Here is a 15,353-nt window from a genome sequence, read left to right as displayed (position 1 = left end):
TAAACGGAGGCCAGCCATTGGAGGAGAAGGGCGTCTGTCCGTTTAAGCCCGTCTTTTTCGGATTCGGGGGCGTGTTCTTTCGATTCTTTCGGTCCTCTGGAATGTAAACATTCCAGCCAATGGCAAGAGGAGAGAAAGAAAAACACACCTCCCAATCCAAAAATGACGCGCTGTTTCTCCTAGCTACCTTTGCACCATGGGTCACCCACTCTTGCCCTCGCCCTCACTCACCATCAGGGTGTCCTCGATGAACAGTGGGAACTTCTCCTCGCTGTCCCTGCAGACTGGCGCACCATCTCTCCTGCTTATTGCTGCTGCTCATCCGTTGGCAAGGAGGGGGCGGGGCCGCACTCTTGGGGAGGGTTGTATCGCACACACGTCCTCTCCGTCTCCTTTTTGCTCGCGCTCCCTGCTGCTGCACGACTTTGGTAACTGCTTACTGCCCCAAACTCAACTAGTGCTTTCCCGTTGTCCATCTGCTTCGGCCTATGACCAGATGTCTAGCCAGCTCCGCCCGGTGTATGCTGCTGATTCGGGCATCTCGCAGATTGTCTGCACTGCTACAGGACCAAGCTCTGGGCCCTGCAGCCCGCCTCCCGGCATCACAGCCTTCGCCGTCGCAGGGTGTGCCCCCTTTGAATTGTTTTTTTTATGATCAGTTTGTTTTTCCCTTTCCGCAGCTGCTACCCATTATTTTCATTAAATGTATATATTCATTGTTTTGGTAAGAAGGCACAGTGTCACAAATACAGACATAAAATATCGTTCCTATCCAACCTTCTATTCTCATTAGTACTAGCCAACACGAATGTTAGTTTCCCGCATGCTACTACTGTGAAAGGGGTGTGAACACAGAGAAGCGGCGGCTATACCGTATATTGACAATGGAATCTTAATAATAACGTACCAATTAAAACAATAGCAAACACATATAAGGTCCCAAAGGCGAGACCGATTGCATTGCAGTGACGTCACTCCGAGCAGGGCAGGGCCGAGGCTTTGTTGTTTGCTCCGGCCTTTATCTCAGTTTCGGCCCAGTCGATGCGAGAGTTTTGGCTTCTGTTTCTATTTTATTTCACTTTTACGTGGTTTTAGGAAAAGCGAGGAAGCATAGATGACTCCCAGGCTAAAATTGTGGTGTTGCTGGTGTTAGTACTTTGTTCCTGTAAGTACGAGTATGACATTATTTAACTCTGTTTGTACTTCCGCGGTTTACACTCACTGGTGCACTCGGTCTCTGACCCTGGGAACATATTTGAATTTCTCTAATTAGGTTTGTGGGCTTTTTTATTTTTTATTTGATCAGAAAATGCTTTAGTTTATCGACTGAGTTTGATGTGACTCTTATAATACATAATGCAGTAATTTATGGTACAGAGTGGGAGTTCTGGTTCAATCCGCCTTACTATGTTTTTCTGGGTCATACATATACCCAGATGACACACGAACAGTTCAAGGTAAAAAAAGAAAGCACCGTAATGTTTTTTTTATTTTACACCCCTGCATAGGCCACAACCCAGGCAGTCTGTATCTATTTGAGCCACCAGGGTACTCTGGTGCCCATGCCTCGATTCCAGTTGATAGGGCAAAGCATTTTCTGTTTTTCATGTTCCTTGGATTAAGCGGCACATGGCCATTGGTGGGTAGACCAGATCTACACTGGAGATGACTGGGTTAGTGTGGATTGGTCTTTGATCCCTGTCTGATTTCAGTAGGTGAATGTAAAGAGTAAATCAGAGTACCAGTGAGGAGTAAGTTGTGCGCCCTCATCCATTGCTTCATCAGACTTCTACATTGGAGATTTTCCATTGATTCCATCACTCCTGCCCTCAGTGAGTAAACCTGTGGCGGTGTGCAGCCAGCACTATTGTGGAAGTGAGTTTTGCGTCTGCCCGTGTTGTCTTTTAGCTGCTTTCTTCTTTGGTTCTGTTTTGCAGAAGGTGGGCATTGGAGGGTCATCCACTTCAGTCTGCTGATTCAACTATGTATTCCAGAGTGATTAAGCTATTGACATTGTAAATAAATGTTTTAAAAACAAAAACAAAAATAATGTCATGAGCAATGCCAATAGCTCTAACTTTAACAATGCCGAGACCATTGCATTGTAAATGCTTTTTGTTGATGGCACTGCTGACAATAGGAGTTGTCATAAACTATCATCTAAGGTGGATTTATTCATCTTAAACTGGAATGTTGCTGGGGTCTCTAAAAATGCTGATGATGCTGAGTGGTTTACCTTGCTGAGAAAACACAATATTATGTGCTTGCAAGAAACATGGGAGACATCGAATGAATTCCTACTGGAGGGTTATAAGGATTTTCTGTTCCTCAACAGGCTCTAGCTAGGGTAGAGCCAAAGGGGGTCTCTCAGTTTCTATTCCTTTGAGCCTAAACTGTGGCCCCAAGTAAGTTGATAATGGCTCCTCAAACCTACTTGCAGTTCGTCTTACTTTTCCAAACTCTGGTAATATTTTACTTTTCAATTTCTATAGTAGTAATCCGACCGTATCTGGAAATGTCAATGCTTTGCAGCTGAGAGGTGTTTCTTGTTTTGCCAAAGGTGGCCCCTCAACAGTGCTAGCGGGAGATTTCAATACCCACCTGTATGATTCTTGCCCAAAGCATGACGTTTGTCATTGTCTCTATTACTGCCAGCCACTCAACATTTAGGGCCCAATTCACAGAACTAACTTAAGACAAAATCCTAAACTTACTACAATTTTGGTATTCACAGAAGGCACTTACTCATTTTGGTATTCACAGAAGGCACTTACTCATTTCGGTATTCACAGAAGTTAGGAGTCCTAACTTTAGGGCTCCTAAATGCCTTCTGTGAATACCGAAAGACTTAAAATTAGGATTTTTCTCAGTTTAGTAGTAGTATAGTCAGGAGTCCTAACTTTAGGACTCCTAAACTGAGAAAAATCCTAATTTTAAGACTTTCGGTATTCACAGAAGGCATTTAGGAGTCCTAAAGTTAGGACTCCTAACTTCTGTGAACACCCAAATGAGTAAGTGCCTTCTGTGAATACCAAAATGAGTAAGTGCCTTCTGTGAATACCAAAATTGTAGTAAGTTTAGGATTTTGTCTTAAGTTAGTTCTTTGAATCGGGTCCCTACACATTGACTTCAGGGTGAGTCCTTAAATGCTTTTTTGAGTGACTTTAATTTGGGAGAGGTTGCTAATTCAAATATGTGCCCTGTTCACAGAGTGCCTACTTTTTCTGGAAGGGGCTGTCATTCTGTCATTCATTTCTTCACTGTCTCTTCCAGCTCAGTATTTTCCCTTTTGAATTTTGAGGTGATCAGGAACTCCAGAAGCGACAATAATTCTCCATGTGCCACTTTCTCCTGGGAAACCAGTTCTGCTTCTTTTACTCACGCTTAGTGCGGGTGGATTTCTATTAAAGATCAAAGCTGCAGAATTAGCTGGGACAAGGCTATTCCGAGTCAGTTTTATCGCAAGGTGTTTAGAGAGTGTTCATAAAAGTGTTTTACTTTTTTGAACAAAGGTGCCTTTGATGTGAATATTTTAACCTTGTTTTCTACTATCTGCTCCAAGGTAAGGTCAGCTCTTACCTCTAGTAATACAATTCCCCACTCCACTAGATGGTTTGATGATCATGCCTGCACTAGAACTCGTAAAAGATTTTGGAGTCTCTGAAGGAGATACAACTAGACAAACTAAGAGTCAAATTGTGCCAACAGGATTAAGACCTAGATATTAAGAGGAGGAAATGTGTATTAAGGCAAGAAGCCTGGTAAGACCTGGTGGTCTCTCGTAAATCAAAAGACTGCTGCTCCACATTGTGGGCAACTGTCAATTGCTCCTTCTTCGCACCATCCTCAAGTAGTACCATTTCTCAGCTTATTACCCCACACTACTAGCTCAATGTCAAGAATTCCTGTCATACGAGGGGAGGAAAACGGTAACCAGCGAAAACGGACTACATCTCCCAGGATGCTTAGCGGTTGAGAGGTTATGTAAACAGGAGAGCTGTTACATAACTCAAGGGAAACACGCCCTTATGTAAACAGGAGAGCTGTTACATAACTCAAGGGAAACACGCCCTTATGTAAACAGGAGAGCTGTTACATAACTCAAGGGAAACACGCCCTTATGTAAACAGGAGAGCTGTTACATAACTCAAGGGAAACACGCCCTTATGTAAACAGGAGAGCTGTTACATAACTCAAGGAAAACACGCCCTATAAAGGGAGGAACCGGGAGGTACAAGGCTGTCGGATATTGTGTTTACACCGACGTACCTGCTTCGTGAAGAGCAGTGTTCCGGAGTGGTGCTCCAGTAAGGCAAGAACGGAGGTAGGTCGAGTCGTTACTCCCTGGGCCGTGTCTTGCCCCATCGTCACCTGTGAAGGACCCGGAAGCTCTACCGGTCAACCATTGAGCTTCGCTTTTTGACTCGGCTGAGTCCAAGCGCAGTGGCGCTTTTGCTGGTTGGAGTCGTAACTCCCAGCCCGACCAGAGACACAGGGACTGCCAGCTGTAACGCACACCAGGAGGTGTTTGCCGCGTTACAGACTCGGAAGTCCACAGGATCGATCGAGCGGCTGCTCTCGGTTCAGTCTTCTTGCTTGTGATTGGGGTATCGGTGACGCATCACCAGGAGGTGACTCCGCGTCCCGGTGCAGTCTGAGGAAGAGGTTGAGCGGCTGCTCCCTTCAGGTAGAGACCCCGGCTGGGTGTTTCCCTGACTCCTCGATTCTCCCCAAGACTCTTTGTGCCCCTCACAGCCTACCGATTGGCATTGTCGGCCATTTCATTTCTGCCCTCTGTTGGCATACGCCGGGATCGGCGTATATGCAGAGGACGGTTAGGACCATCCGTGCTGTGGGCTGGTAACGTACTTAGCCTGGAGGATTCCAGTGACTATAACTTTTGTTTGTTCTTTGTATTTTATTTGCCTTCATTAAAAGAACTAACCCTTCACAAGTGGTTGCGTCCTCATTGTCGTGTCTGTTAAACGATCCTGAGACGTTCAGGGCGTTACAAAATATCCGACCTTAATAACACTAACTGTCTCCCGGTCGATAACAGACATGGCAACACTTGATGATGTGCTGGCTGCTTTAGCGGCCATGCAAGTTGAAGTGGCTGCCTCTAGGCAAGAAACAGCCGATGTAAAAGCCAGACTGGATGCTATCCAATTGGACCCGCTCACGCCCAGCACCTCCCTCACGAACCAGACCCCTGCGGTAGTAGTGGAAATGCCGGTAGCCATCCCCTTGGCAACACCAGAGAGGTACAGTGGGGATCCTAACACAGTGCAGGTATTCCTCACACAAGTGGCGCTACATTTATCGTGCAAACCAAAGGCGTTCCCCACGAGTCAGGCTTGTGTGGCTTTCCTTATATCCTATTTGGCTGGAAACGCGGCACAATGGGCCGTACCTCTGGTGAGCAGGGACGACCCCCTCTTATGTGATTGGGGTGCTTTTTGCGAGGAATTCCTGAAGGTATTCGACAGAAGGGCTGACTCGTACACGGCGGACCGTGAAATGCTTGAGTTGAGACAGGGATCCAACGACCTGGTGCAGTATCTCAACGCGTTCCGAAGGCTGGTTGCGGAAACCAAGTGGCCTGTTGCTAAACAGACGGCGCTCTTCCATCAAGGGCTGTGCAATGAGCTCAAGGACGCCGTGGCTCATATTGACCCTCAACCCAAGACATGTGAGGGCCTTATCAACCTGGTATTACGGCTGGAACATAGGCTAAGTGAAAGAAAGGGGGATCATGGGAGAAAAGGAAAATCCCTTCCATCCTATGTGACGGTGGGAAGTCCTGAAACTTCCACCGCATCCAAGGGAGAACCCATGGACATCAGCGCAATACGAGCGAGCCTCACAGCCACGGAGAAAGAGTCACGCCGTAAACAAGGATGGTGCCTATATTGTGGCAAAAAAGGCCACTACGTACGTGAATGCCCTGCCAAACCGAAGACGTCACGTTATCGGGCCAACCGGTCGGTAACAGCCGTGGTGGACATACCGGCGGAAAACTAGAGGACTCCAAGACCAGAGAAGGGGCATCTCGGAGTCACTCATCCATCCCTTCACTTTCCAACTCGGTCACTAAGGGACAACGACACCTGTTTATCACGGTGCACGTGGGAGTGCATGACCAGTGGATACCCGTTGTGGCCATGGTGGATTCAGGGGCCACTGGCATGTTTATGGACCACAACGAGGCATGCAGGCTAGGGCTAGTGCTTCTTCCCAAAGCAGTACCCGAAGACGTCTATGCGGTAGACGGAAGGCGATTGGTGACGGGGCCCATCGGACAGCACACGGGGGTCCTTCCGATGAGATATGGGAGGAACCATTTGGAACAAATCGATTTTAACATCATCCGAGCGCCCCAATATGGCGTCATATTGGGATTGCCGTGGCTACAGAAACACAACCCCTTTGTGGATTGGCCAACACATCGCATCGAAATGACGTCACCGTATTGCATCCTGCATTGTGGAATAAGAACGGAATCCCTTGACGCAGATGAGAGCGGGAGTCAGACGGTGGCTACAGCGGCAGAAAAAGATGTGGCTCTCCCCCAGGCTTATCACAGTTTTGAGGATGTATTTGATGAGGTGAAGGCGGAAGTGCTACCACCACATAGACAGTTTGACTGCCAGATCGACCTGGTGCCAGGGGCCAGCGTTCCCAGCGGCAGGCTGTATGCCCTGACGGAGCCTGAAAACGTGCATCTCCGGGGGTACCTGGATAAACTCCTCAAGCTAGGATTCATCCGCCCGTCCAAGTCTCCGGCCGCCTCGCCACTCTTCTTCATCCCGAAGGCTAATGGGGAGCTGAGAGCCTGTGTGGACTTTAGGGCATTGAATGCGATAACCATAAAAAATCGGTACCCCTTGCCTCTCATCAGTGTACTTCTGGAACAGGTCAAGAAAGCTCGTATCTACACCAAGTTGGATTTGAAAGGGGCATACCATCTGGTGCGCATGAGGGACGGAGACGAGTGGAAGACCGCCTTTAAGACCAGGTTCGGCCTTTTTGAGTACCTCGTCATGCCGTTCGGTCTGTGCAACGCCCCGGCAGCCTTTCAGTACTTTTTGAATGAGGTATTCAGAGAGGAGTTGGATATCTACGTGGTCGTATATATCGACGACATCCTCATCTATTCGTCCAGTGTGGAGGAGCACGTACACCACGTCAAAGCTGTGCTCCAAAAGCTGAGGGAAAACATGCTGTTTTGTAAACTCAGCAAGTGTGACTTCCACGTCACATCCGTGGAATTCCTCGGAGTGATGCTGAGTCCAGAGGGACAGGAGATGGCAGAACGAAAGATCAAGGCGGTGAAAGAATGGCCGGTGCCCCAAAGCGTGAAGGACGTCCAAAGTTTCATTGGCTTCGCCAACTTTTACAGGGGGTTTATAGATGGATTTTCAGGAGTGGTGGCCCCAATCACACAGCTACTGAGGAAGTCCAAGGAGTTTGTCTGGTCCCCTGAAGCGAACAAAGCCTTTGAGGCCCTGAAAAGCGCCTTTGGTAAGGCGCCGGTGTTGGCTCACCCCGATCCGGATCTCCCCTACGTGGTGGAAGCGGACGCGTCGGATGTGGCGCTGGGGGCTATCTTGTCCCAACGCAACCACGACACAGGGGTGCTTCATCCCGTTGCGTACATGTCCCGCAAACTCAACGACGCCGAACGCAACTACCATATTGCGGAGAAGGAGCTTCTCGCAATCAAGGACGCCTTCACCGAATGGAGGCATTGGTTGATGGGGGCAAGACATGTGGTATCGGTGTACACGGACCATCGGAACCTACAGTTCATGACGGCCACTAGACACCTTTCTCCCAGGCAGCTGCGGTGGATGATCTTCTTTGCGGGGTTCAACTTCCGCATCACATATCGGCCGGGGACGGAAAACCGGAAGGCGGACGCCCTGTCCCGTCAATCTGCAGTTAAGGAACCATTGCCTGCAACCGAGCGTTCCATCATTTCCCCGAGGATGGTATTGGGGGTTATCCAACCGGATACTTTCCTGAGGGGAATAAAGAGAGGGATCAGGTCATTCGCATGGCGGAGGTGGCTCCTCAGTCACAGAGAATGGCAGCTGAAGGACGGGATACCCCTGAAGGGCAGGTGCCTATTGATACCCACGCCTAGGCTAAGGAAACAAGCATTCATCTGGTGCCATGACTCTCCATGCGCAGGTCATTTGGGCTTTGAAAAAACGGTGGCTAGCATGGGACGGCATTTCTGGTGGCCAACCATGAGAGTGGATGTCAGGAGGTGGGGACAGGAGTGTCCTACGTGTGCTACCATGAAGGCCGACCATGGCCGAACCCAAGGGCTCTTACATCCACTTCCGACCCCGGATAGACCATGGGATAGCATATCACTGGACTTCGTGGTGGGCCTACCGGTAGACCAGGGGATGACGGCAATACTGGTGGTGGTGGATTACTTGACGAAAATGGGGCACTTCATCCCCTGCAAGAGAGTCCCTACGGCCGGGGAATTGGCGTCACTACTCCTAAAGAATGTGGTACGACTGCATGGATTACCTGGGGTGATCGTGTCGGACCGGGGGTCGCAGTTTACTGCGCAATTCTGGAAGACTTGGTGCACTGCGCTGCATGTTAAGACCGCCCTGTCCACCAGCTACCACCCTCAAACGGACGGCCAAACCGAGCGCCTGAACCAAACGCTCAAACAGTATCTGCGATGTTTTGTGGACCAGGGCAGGGAAGAATGGGTCGACTTGCTATGGGTTGCAGAGATAGCCTATAACAACGCCACTCACAGCTCCACACAGTCATCTCCGTTCTATAGCAACTATGGCCAACATCCCAGGTTCTTGCCATTTCTACATCCGTTCAGAGAGGACAGGATTCCCGCCACAGCGGACAGGGTGGCACACATAAAAGACACGTTGATGCGCTCAAGGGCTGTCCTAATAGAGGCCAAGAGAAGATACAAGGCTGCGGCAGATAGGAAGAGAAGGCCCGGGCCACTGTACCGCACTGGAGACTACGTCTGGATATCCACAAGAAACATGAGGTTTCGAAAGAACAGTGTGTTCCATCCCAAGTACATGGGCCCCTATCGAATTACCAAGTGTATGGGTCCCGTGAACGTGAAGGTGTGCTTGCCCCAGTCATTGCGGATACACCCTGTCTTTCATGTATCATTGCTCAAACCAGCACCCTCCAAGCCGTCTGGGACACCTAGGCCGGTATGCGTGGAGTCGGAGGTGGAGTATGAAGTGTCGGGCATACGGGCGTCCAAATGGCGCAGGGGGAAGCTGTGGTACCTGGTTGCGTGGAAAGGCTATGGCCCGGAGGAGCATTCATGGGAACCGGCTGAAGGGGTTCATGCTCCGCGCTTGGTCTCCTTGTTCCATCGGCGTTTTCCTGCCAGCGCTGGACCCGTGGGGAGCCGCTGAGAGGGAGGATGTACTGTCAAGAATTCCTGTCATACGAGGGGAGGAAAACGGTAACCAGCGAAAACGGACTACATCTCCCAGGATGCTTAGCGGTTGAGAGGTTATGTAAACAGGAGAGCTGTTACATAACTCAAGGGAAACACGCCCTTATGTAAACAGGAGAGCTGTTACATAACTCAAGGGAAACACGCCCTTATGTAAACAGGAGAGCTGTTACATAACTCAAGGGAAACACGCCCTTATGTAAACAGGAGAGCTGTTACATAACTCAAGGGAAACACGCCCTTATGTAAACAGGAGAGCTGTTACATAACTCAAGGAAAACACGCCCTATAAAGGGAGGAACCGGGAGGTACAAGGCTGTCGGATATTGTGTTTACACCGACGTACCTGCTTCGTGAAGAGCAGTGTTCCGGAGTGGTGCTCCAGTAAGGCAAGAACGGAGGTAGGTCGAGTCGTTACTCCCTGGGCCGTGTCTTGCCCCATCGTCACCTGTGAAGGACCCGGAAGCTCTACCGGTCAACCATTGAGCTTCGCTTTTTGACTCGGCTGAGTCCAAGCGCAGTGGCGCTTTTGCTGGTTGGAGTCGTAACTCCCAGCCCGACCAGAGACACAGGGACTGCCAGCTGTAACGCACACCAGGAGGTGTTTGCCGCGTTACAGACTCGGAAGTCCACAGGATCGATCGAGCGGCTGCTCTCGGTTCAGTCTTCTTGCTTGTGATTGGGGTATCGGTGACGCATCACCAGGAGGTGACTCCGCGTCCCGGTGCAGTCTGAGGAAGAGGTTGAGCGGCTGCTCCCTTCAGGTAGAGACCCCGGCTGGGTGTTTCCCTGACTCCTCGATTCTCCCCAACACTCTTCGTGCCCCTCACAGCCTACCGATTGGCATTGTCGGCCATTTCATTTCTGCCCTCTGTTGGCATACGCCGGGATCGGCGTATATGCAGAGGACGGTTAGGACCATCCGTGCTGTGGGCTGGTAACGTACTTAGCCTGGAGGATTCCAGTGACTATAACTTTTGTTTGTTCTTTGTATTTTATTTGCCTTCATTAAAAGAACTAACCCTTCACAAGTGGTTGCGTCCTCATTGTCGTGTCTGTTAAACGATCCTGAGACGTTCAGGGCGTTACACTCAACCACCACGCAACCTTCTATGATGTCACTGCCGTTAATTGCACTATGGATATGTGTCTGCGTAAGTCCCCATCCTTCATCACAGGCTCTCTGTTGACATTTAGCTGGGAAGAGGTCAGGATGCTATTCTTGTTCTTCCAAAGAAAAAAGTGCCAGGCACTGATGCGGTACCAGTCGGTCTATTTAAATCTAATATTGACTTATGGGCGCCCCTTTTAGCTCTTTATGTTAATATAGCTATTTGAAGAGGCCTTACATCCTCGTGGTCAAATTCTGTTATTATTCCAGTTTTTAAAAAGGGAAATGAAGACGACTCCTGTTGTTATCGGCCTATCTCTCCGATTGACTCAACAGTCAAAGTCACTGGGAGAATACTGTTGAGCAGACTAACTGGGTGGACTAGAAACCATCAGAAACTGTTTGATGTACAATACAGCTTTCAGCCCGGAAGGGTACAGAGGGTAAAGATCTCAACCATTACCTACTCATAGCAAAGTACATTAAGGCAAAAGCAGGTTCCCTTCCCTTGGTGTTTATGGATCTTAGCTCAGTCTTTGACCAGGTTAGCAGGAACAAGCTCTGGAGCTTAATGCTGGGCATGGGTTTTGACAAAACTCCGATTGCTTTTCTGAGTGATCTGCACTTGTACCCTAAAGCTACTGTCCGTTATGGGCCCTCAGGGGAATATACGACTAAATGTGGCTTGAATAGGGGTGTCAGGCAAGGCTGTATATTGGCACCTTTTCTATTTATTTAATATATAAATATTCTGGAGAAGGTTCTTTGCATGGAGGGGCATGATTTATCTAGGGTGAATGAACATCCTTTGCCGACTTTACTTTCTGCTGGCGACACTGTCCTGATTTTAAGAACTGCTCTGGGATTACAGGGTCTCCTAAGCAGGTTTTTGGATTTCGTGGACAGTCTCAATCTCACTACAAATTAGGGCAAGTCAAACATCATGATATTTGATTTGATATAAAAACAGCAAAGGTAGAGCTCGTTCCATTAAAGGAAATTTGCTCCGCAAGGTCAAGAATTTCCCCTGTCTCTGGATTCCTTTTATTCCTCTCTTTGTTGGTCCCCTTTGATCAGCGCCAGAATGACATGCTTTTTCAATAAGTCTTGCTGATGGGTTTGACCTTGCTTCTACAATGGGCAAAGGGTTGTGCCTGCAATGCTGAGAATTTTTAAAGCTACATTTCTCACTATTGCAACATATATTGCTGAGATCTGGGAGTATTCAAACTTTTTACCTCTGTAAACCTTGGAGGATATGTTTTTTAAGTGTTTTCTTCCTTTACCTTGCAGTGTGTCCTCTTAATGTCCATGGAGAGTGAGCCATAGTTCCGCCCTTTATCCATGTGGTTAGTTGTCTGGATAAAAACGACCTTGAGCTCAATAGAGTCATTGTCAAAGATTGTCTAAACCTCGATTATGCCAACAGAATCCCATGGGTCAAATATGGCAAGATGTGGTTTCACAAACTTGTGCACTCTGACTTGTTCAGCCACCCAGAATCCATAGCTAAGGCTGACACTGTTGGGGTCAGGGAGGCATTTATGATGTTAAAATATAGAGAATCTAGAGCTTTGACTACGCCTTCAGTGAGATATTATGTTATCGTCCAACCCTCGCTCTCATTGGAGCCTTATCTCACCTTCGAGCTCTCTAACAATCAGTGTTTCCTGCTTACTTGTTTAAGGTTTAACCTAACACAACATGTGTTACGTGTTCCTAAGGGCTGGGCGAATGATGAACTAGGTACTCCTTGCCAATGAGATAGCCGCTCAGCTTAAGATACAATGCACTTTGCCCTTAAATGACATTTTCATCTATCTGTATGCAAATACTTTTTTAAACCAGTTCTAGTGGAGAGTAATTTTAGACGTGCCAGGCCCTCCTTGTTGCATTATGCAGATGCTGACTGATCCTAAAATTAGTTTTCATGTGGTGTGTTTTTTAAACTGTGCAATCAAAGTAAGAAATTCAATCATTTTAGACTGATGTATTTATTGGTCATAAGTTGTTTGCACTTCTGTATTGCTTTTAGTGGCACTTTGAGATGGATTTATTGTTTTTATTGTTATACTGATCTTAATTTGTAACATCGTAATCTTAATGGTTTTAGTATGTTTTTTTTGGTTTACCTGATTTTAAATCTGAATCTACCCATGTTTTCCTCCTGGTGTCAGTGTACTTCCAATGTCCCTTGTGGAGTGTGAGCCTTGCTTCGCACACCATTTCATAACTGCCCCTTTGTTGATAACAGAGTATATAAAAAGGTTTGGAGCAAGCCATATGTAAATTAGTCTTGGCCCTTATCCAATGGAACAGTCTAGGCTCATCTGCCAGGCTGGATCCTCCCTGAACCAAGCAACCCAAGGCTGGATTCACCCTCATAATCCTCTTCAGTTAAGTGTAGCTTGGTTCCTGTGGCACAGTGAGCAAGGGATCCACATCTGAGCATACCTGTCACACTCAAGGCATCAAACTTAAGTATCCAAAAAGTGATGTGTGGAATGCTTGAAGTAAAATCTCAGCCACTGGTAATTACTTAGGACTGCAGCCAAGTCCATCATCATCGTACATTCTATTGCCACTCAGTTGCCTTCCAAAGTTTACCAACTGCCACCAGTGCACTTTTAAGAGCTCCAGAGATGACTTATCATGGAATTATTTTGCCTGCTGTTGGTCAAAATTGATGTGTGTAACAGCACTGAAAATGTCCTAGTGCTGGTATTTCAGTGCACGGTGCAAAACTGAACAGAGATAGTGCTGCAAGGTATTTAATAAGGAGTATTGAACAAGTTTATATCAAAAGTTATGATTAAGTAACAAAACACACTCAATACAATGGACCAGAAGTTAGGCTGATGTAAGATCAGCCCCAATCTATCTCTCTCTCTCACCTCCCACACACATACACAAACACACAAAAAGAAATTATAGGTCTTGATTTAGAGTTTGGCAGACAGGATACTCCATAATAAATGTGACGGATATCCTATCTGCCTTATAACGTACATTATATCCTACGGCACTTCTAATAAAGCTGACAGGATATCTGTGGCGTTTGTGAAGGAGTACCCATGACCCAAACTATAATCCAGGCTAATAGTTACATATACACTGCTGTAGAATTCACATGATGTTTTGGAGAATCTAGGCCCTCAGAGACAATGTCACCACGACAGGATGATACATTGGGAGAGTGATGTGTCTCATACCATAGGCCGAAAGAGGAATACTATTTCGCTAGAATGTGGAACACACTGTCGCTGAGATCAGAAGACATTGCTTTGATACGGTGACACATTTACTGTGATGGTCAGACACATACTGTGGGAATGAGGATATCAGCCAATGGGAAATCCCTCTTCACAGAATCTTCAATCAGGCATATATAATTGCAAGAGGCCTTGGAAGATTATCACAGCCCTTCGATGTAGGTCTGTTCATTTATCTTCTGGTTACTGCAAAGGCGACAATGGATTCAACCCTCTGCTGTGGAGCTGAGCTGTGGACTCCCTCAGGTGAAACTGAAATCCTAGCACAAAGAAAGCAAATGGCTATGCTGGAAGCACACTGTGCATATTCCAATGTCCAAATCCAGGCCAGGAAAGAAGCCAACAGATATGCAGTAGTTCCTCACAAAACTTAAATCTGGTAAATCTCTGCTGGAGGGAGCTGGTCGAGGATAAAACTCAAAATGTATTGGAATCATTGATTACAACAGAAGACCTGTTGGACATACGACTGGAAAATGTATGGTCAGAACAAAGTGACTATTTTAGCATAGAAAGACAGGCTGATCACCAAAGTGTATGAACAATACCAAAATAGCGAATGACAATGAAAGCCCTAATGAGCATGAGATGGAAAGGCTTTTTCTAAAGAGATCGCAGACCACAACCATACCTAGTTAATTAGGAGAAAAAGTGAAGGTCAATCCTTGATAGTAAAAGCCCAAAATAAGAACTGAAGCCAGCAGGCCTCTCAGATATGCAAATGCAGCAACCCAGAAGAGGAGCCGCTCTATAGTATTCTAAAAGCATCCTCCTGACGCAAGGAGGTGAGGAACAAAATGCTCAGGAAGACACTTGAATGTCTTGAACCAATGGAAGGCGACCAGTTGGTGTGCTGCTTGTTGATAGGTCATCACCTTAGCTTAACCCTTAAAGTGGCATATCCTCTTCAGTTAGCAAAGAAAATGCAATCTATGAAGAAAAGGCTCATTCATCCGCAAGCAAAGTGTACGTAAGACATAGACTGCAGGCACCAGACGCTAAAGAAGATGTTTATATCCACCAATGACGGATTTAATACATGCTGAATCCCACCTCACTCTTCACGTACTCTTCCACAGACAAAATGATGTTCCCAGGCAATGGCACATTAACCACATAAAAGAGTTGAGACCTTGATCACCCTATGGGCACGGCAGTCCACATTTTCATCAACATGTGAGGATCCCTTGTTGCCTAGTTCTGTTCTAGACACATTTCCACTCTCCACCTCATCCCTAACCGATCTGACCCATGCAGGCTCATTTCAGTATATTCACTTCCAAATATTGTCTCTAAACCACCATTTCAAACATTTCTTTACTCTAAATACGTATGCACATCCTGCTTTTCCACTTTATAGAGGTGGCCCCGAAGGCAGAAATATAAATCGTAAATTTACAACAAAAAAAGTCCTGTAAACTACGGACAGAGACAGGGAGACACAACGTGGCAAGGAGCTCACATGGCTGTGCATCAAAAAGTGCACAAATAGACA

The sequence above is a fragment of the Triturus cristatus genome, chromosome 5_2 (genome assembly GCF_964204655.1).
Source record: "Triturus cristatus chromosome 5_2, aTriCri1.1, whole genome shotgun sequence".
Classification (NCBI taxonomy): domain Eukaryota; kingdom Metazoa; phylum Chordata; class Amphibia; order Caudata; family Salamandridae; genus Triturus; species Triturus cristatus.
Note: the sequence above shows the minus strand (reverse complement) of the source record.